The sequence below is a fragment of the Pan paniscus genome, chromosome 4 (genome assembly GCF_029289425.2).
Source record: "Pan paniscus chromosome 4, NHGRI_mPanPan1-v2.0_pri, whole genome shotgun sequence".
Lineage (NCBI taxonomy): Eukaryota > Metazoa > Chordata > Mammalia > Primates > Hominidae > Pan > Pan paniscus.
The window spans coordinates 44,835,287-44,841,888 of record NC_073253.2 but is presented as its reverse complement, the minus strand read 5'-3'; positions in this window follow the sequence as shown (position 1 = coordinate 44,841,888).

The following is a 6,602-nucleotide window of genomic DNA, read 5'->3' as shown; positions in this document are numbered from 1 at the left end:
TGCCTGTAATCCCAGCTACTTGGGAGGCTGAGGCAGGAGGATTGCTTGAACCCAGGAGGCAGAGGTTGCAATGAGCCTAGATTGTGCCATTGCACTCCAGCCTGGGCTTCAGAGAGAGACTGTCTCAAAAAAAAAAAAAAAAAGAAAGAAAAAAGAAAAAAAGAACATAATGAGGAAAATGCATGTCTAGCACATTTTTCAGAAAATTCAAGATATACATTTATACTGAATTTACTATAATACAGAAATTTTTGTGTTCTGTTAACCTAAAAGGGCAAAGCTGAGGCAAACTTTAGAGAGTTAATTTGGGCCAAGGTTGAGGACTGCAGCATGGGACATACTTCCAGCTTGCTTTGGAGAGTACTCTGGGAAACAAAGGAGAGGCTCAAACCCACGTATCAGGAGGGTGCAATTACTAAAGTTGTTTGTCAGGAAGTCTCCTTGGTTTACAGAAATAACATTGGTTAGCGATCGGCTATCCATTGTTGAACTACAGTCTAGCGCCCCGCATAGCAAGTGGCTTCAAGAGGGGAGTGACTGCTGTTACAGTTTAAATGCCTGTCTGGGCCTGGATAATTTAAAAAGGCTTGCCTTCCTCAGATTAAAAGATGTTTTTTTCTTTCTCAGTTATAGTAGGAGAAAAAAGAATACAAAATTATACATGTACCACAATATACAAACTAAAATTCCAAAACACTATCCTTAGAAAAGAGACTAAAAGGAAATATACTATTATTGCATGAGCAGTTTAGAGATAGATTTCTTATTTTATGGCTTTAAGTGTGTATACTTTCTTCCAATTTTCTATATTTTCAGTTCTTTTATAAAATAATGCAGTTTCATATTCCATGGAGATTCAGTGCCAAGCTAATACAAAAAACAAAAATCATGTATGCAATATTACCCCAAACATCCCTTAAATTGGGCCGTCTCAGCCAGGCACGGTGGCTCATGCCTGTAATCCCAGCACTTTGGGAGGCCAAGGCAGGCAGATCACCTGAGGTCAGGAGTTCTAGACCAGCCTGGACAAAATGGCAAAACCCCATGTCTACTAAAAATACAAAATTAGCCAGTGGTGCAGGCCTGTAATCCCAGCTACTCGGGAGGCTGAGGCAGGAGAATCGCTTGAACCCAGGAGGCGGAGGTTGCAGTGAGCCCAGATCGTGCTACTACACTCCAGCCTGGGTGACAGAGCCAGACTCCATCTCAAAAAAAAAAAAAAAAAATTGAGCCATCTCTCAGAAAGTCCAATAGTGATTTAATAAATGTTCAGGGTAATTTTGCAACATGGCCTATTTTTTTCCCCTGTCATTGGAATTGTTGCTATTTGTTTGATTGAGCACCAGACAGAACAACAGAAAATCAACTATCTACGTGTATTTCTTTTTAGAATCACACTTAACTCTGGTAAGATGATGTTATCAGAGGCACCCAGGAACTAGAACCAACAAACTAGGGACCAAGGAAAAGCAGATTTACACATCCCGTCTCATGCTCGGCCTATGGTTCACTGAGAGGAATGTTAGGTAGAATCATGCACCATTTACATTGCCACTTTCTCCCTCTCTTAGTTTTGTGGGGTTGAGTTAATATGGTTGAGTTTGCATATGGTAAATTTGTATGTGATGAGACTCCTTTGTACATAATTCATTTATAATAGAAAAAACCTCTTTTTTAGAAGGAACAGATTTCTTGAATATATAAAGATATACACACTTTCTGTTTTCATCATTCATTTACTCTTTCAACAAGTATTGTATCTGCAATTTTTTTTTTTTTTTTTTTTGAGATGGAGTCTCACTCTGTTGCCCAGGCTGGAATACAGTGGTGTGATTTCGGCTCACTGCAACTTCCACCTCCCAGGTTCAAGTGATTCTCCGGCCTCAGTCTCCCGAGCAGCTGGGATTAGAGGCCTGCACCACCACGCCGCGCTAATTTTGTATTTTTAGTAGAGATGGGGTTTCACCATGTTGGCCAGCCTGGTCTCAAACTCCTGACCTCCAGGGATCCGCCCACCTCAGCCTCCCAAAGTGCTGAGATTACAGGCGTGAGCTATCACGCCCAGCAATTTTTAATAGAGGAGATGGAAGGAAGAAGTAAAATAGTCTCTGTCTCTACTGTCATGGAGCATAATCAACTAATCTAACAGTAGAATAAATAAAAAACTACCCTGTGATAAAGAAGAAGGACACAGTAGCTTAATAACATATAATAGTAATATTTTATCTTCATTGAGGGTTTTAGAAAGGCTCCCTGAGAAAGTGGTTACTGAGCTGGGTGAGGAGTGTGGTGGATACTGTGTTGTGTGACCAGCAGTGGTGCTGGAGCCGGATCATCCTGCCTCATGGGTGCCAATAGTTGAATTGTTAGGAATTTTGAGACAGGTTTTAAACAACCATTATTAAATATTATGTAAAGTTGTATTAAAAACACAAATCAATAATACTCAAAACTCATCACTTCCTAATTATTTTTTACTACATTTTACTATTATCTGTGCTTTTGAGGTTATCTATCGTGCATCTTTTCCCAGTTCCACATTCACCGATATCACAATTGGTAGCTTGAAAGTGGCCATGGTGGGGGTATGTACACCATGGAAATTGGCAAACACTATAAAATGGGGCTTTTTCTCCCAAAGAGCTGGTTGTTAAATGTTTACCAACATACTACTGAGACAGCCAAGTGTAAAGAGGCTCCTGGAGAAACTCTGACCAGCCTGTGCACACTGGAGTAGAGCCACAGAAGTTCACACCCTTTACAGCAGGAGGAGCCTGGCCCCTCCTCTTCCTGGGTGGAACCTGGGATTCAATCTGTAAGGTGGGAAGCCTATGTACTAGCAGGAGTCTCCCTCTGCTGAGAGTCCCTGTTTCCCTTTTTTTTTCTTTGTGACCAATAAATTCTACTTTTCTCACCCTTCAGAGTGTCTGCAAGCCTAACCTTTCATGGTCAGGTGACAAGAATCTTGTTTTTAGCTGAACTAAGAAGGAAGTCCTTCAACACTACTGTGCACAACCCAAATCCTCCTTCAAAGAAAGATCTCTTGCCCTATGGGGAATGTGGTCAGCAGATGATCTTTAGCTATAGGTACCTTTAGGGATTCCTTACATGCAAAGAATCATCCTTCCAAGGTTGATGTACATCTCATGAATGACTGAAGTGGGAGTATAAAGGTCCAGTCATTTCAACCGAATGTAAGATACCTGAAAGATCATTTTAGCTCCAAAGGTCTCCATGAGGCTTTTGTTGGACTGTACTACTTCTTGACTTCTCCCTCTGCCAAAGTATGGTTTCTTTCCCTCTCTTTCCCAGTTGTTGGTCCCAAAAGCACCCTTTTCCGCACTAAACTCCATGTGAGTCTGCTTCTGGAGAACTCAACCTGCAAGAAAAAGGATAAGGAGGGTGTTAATAAGAAAATGTTCAGGTAGGGAGTGTTAAAAGAAAGGCTTTAGCCAAATTAAATTCAGAAGAATTTAATTGAGCAAAGAATGATTCATGAATTGTGCTGCCTCCCGAGCCAGAGTAGGCTCAGAGACTCCAGCACAGCCATGTGGTGGAAGATTTATGGACAGAAAACGGAAAGTGGCATACAGAAAATGGAAGTGAGGCACAGAAAAAGCCAAATTGGTTACAGCTCGGTGTTTGCCTTATTTGAACACAATTTGAACAGTTGGCCACCTTTGACTGGTCAAAACTTGGCACAAGAGTAGGCTACAATCTGTTTACAACTAACTCCATTTGGGTAATAGTTCATGATGTACAGAGAAACCTTTAGGCTGAACTTAAAATATGTAAGGAGGCAGCTTTAGGCTAAACTTGATTTAACAGGAGTGTTCTAGGGCATGGAAAACTATCTGAGCAATGTCTTGTATTGGAAGACAAAATAGCACAATTGAAGAAAGTACTAAAGGGCTAGTGGAACCCAGAGAGCAGGAAACAGCTTAATGTGAAATGAAACTGAAAAGGTAAGTTGGGGCAAAACCATGTAGGATGTTATTGGCTATGATAATGATTTGAGTTTGTCAAAAGGATAATGGAAAGCTACTGGAACGCTGGGGTGGAGTGTTATGCGGTGGGCAATGCATTGTAAGATTTGCATTTGGAAATATTACTATTACTATGGCAGAATGTGGAAAATAGATTGGATAAAAGAAAGTGTAAACTTGGAAGGTTAGCTAGGAGATGACTGTAGTGGTAAAGATGATGGCAGCCTAGACTTGATAGTGATGGAGATGAAAATTTTTGGATTGATTTGAGAAACATTTAGAAGGTAAAAAATGATGCAACCTGGTAATAGATTACAAAAAAGGGAGGTGTTAAGGATGATAACTAAGTTTTTGATTTGCTAAACTGGATAAATGGCACCATCCAATGAGATAGAAGAGGATTAGGTTTGGGGGAAAGATCCTAAGTTTATTTTAGGACACAAAGAACTCGAGCTTCCTTTGAGACAATCAAATGCAGTATTCTGGAAGCCAAGGAAAGAGAATGTTTCAAGAAGAACAGAGAGATCAATTATGTTGAAAGCCGTATAGAAATGAGATAATATACAGCTGAAAGTATGTAGGCCCCTTATCTACGGTTTTGCTTTCCACAATTTCAGTTACCTGTGATCAACCACAGTCTGAAAATATTAAATGACAAATTCCAGAAATAAACAATTCATAAGAGTTTTTTTGTTTCTGTTTGTTTGTTTTTGAGACAGAGTCTTGCTCTGTCACCCAGGCTGGAGTACAACGGCAAGATCTTGGCTCACTGCAACCTCCACCTCCAGGGTTCAAGCAATTCTCCTGCCTCAGCCTCTCAAGTAGCTGGGATTACAGGTGCTTGCCACCACACCTGGCTAATTTTCTCTCTTTTTTTTTTTTTTTTTTTTTTTGAGATGGAGTTTTGCCCTTGTTGCCCAGGCTGGATTGCAATGGTACGATCTCGGCTCACCACAACCTCAGCCTCCCGGGTTCAAGCAATTCTCCTGCCTCAGCCCCCTGAGTAGCTGGGATTACAGGCATGCACCACCACTCCCAGCTAATTTTGTATTTTTAGTAGAGACAGGGTTTCTCCATGTTGGTCAGACTGGTCTTGAACTCCCAACTCAGGCGATCCACCCTTCTTGGCCTCCCAAAGTGCTGGGATTACAGGCGTGAGCCACTGTGCCTGGCCTGTTTTTTGTTTGTTTGTTTTTTTTAAGACAGAGTCTTGTTCTGTCACCCAGGCTGGAGTGTAGTGTTATGATCTCAGCTCTCTGCAACCTCCGCCTCCTGGACTCAGGTGATCCTCCCACCTCAGCCAGCCTCCCGCGTAACAGGGACTACAGGTGCACACCACCACCACCCCTGGCTAATTTTTGTATTTCTTGTAAAGACAAGGTTTTGCCATGTTGCCCAGGCTGGTCTCGAACTCCTGGGCTCAAGCGATCTGCCTGCCTCAGCCTCCAAGAGTCCTGGGATTATAGGCATAAGCCACCATGCCCAGGCAATTCATAAGTTTTAAATTGAGCACAATTCCAAGTAGCGTGATGAAATCTGACGCTGTCCCACTCCAGCCCAGCTGGGACATGAATTCTCCATTTGTCCAGCATAGCTGTACACGGTTCCTGTCCATGAGACACTTATTAGCCCTGTCCGTTATCAGTTTGACTGTCACAGCATTGCAGTGCTTACATTCAAGTCACCCTTACTTTACTTAAAAATGACCCCATTGCACCAGAGTAGTGGTGCTGGCAATTTGGAAATGCCAAAGAGAAGCCATAAAGTGCTTCCTTTAAGTGAAAAGTTGAAAGTTCTCAACTTAATAAGGAAAGAAAAAAATTGTATCCCAAGGTTGCTAAGATCTACAGTAAGAACAAATCTCTCTGTGAAATTGTGAATGGTATAACATTATAATTATTCCATTATTATTTATTGTTAATCTCTTACTGTGCCTAATTTATAAACTTTATCATAGATATGTACATATAGGAAAAAATATAGTATCTATAGGGTTTGGTACTCTCCGTGGTTTCAGACATCCACTGGGGGCTTGGAACATTTGCCCCACAGATAAGTGAGGGCTACTGTGTCCTGCTGCTTCAGGGGAGTGATGAGTATAGAAGCCAGCTTGGAATGGGTTCAGAGTTGAACAGGAAGAAAGAAAAGAGAGGCACTTTTCCTTCTACCACAAAAACAACTGTAAGAAAAGTACTTATATTTGGCCTAAAAGAAAAATGTACCAGGCCCGGCCAGGCGCAGTAGCTCACGCCTGTAATCCCAGCACTTTGGGAGGCCAAGGCAGGTGGATCACCTGAGGTCAGGATTTCGAGACCAGCCTGACCCACATGGAGAAACTCTGTCTCTACTAAAAATACAAAATTAGCCAGGCTTGGCGGTGCATGCCTATAATCCCAGCTACTTGGGAAGGCTGAGACAGGAGAATCGCTTGAACCTGAGAGGTGGAGGTTGTGGTGAGCCAAGATTGCACCATTGCACTCCAGCCTGGGCAACAAGAGCAAAACTCCATCTCAAAAAAAAAAAAAAAAGTTTAAAAAAAGAAAAATGTACCAGGCCCAATGGCTCATGCCTATAATCCCAGGACTTTGGGAGGCCAAGACAGGAGGATTGCTTGAA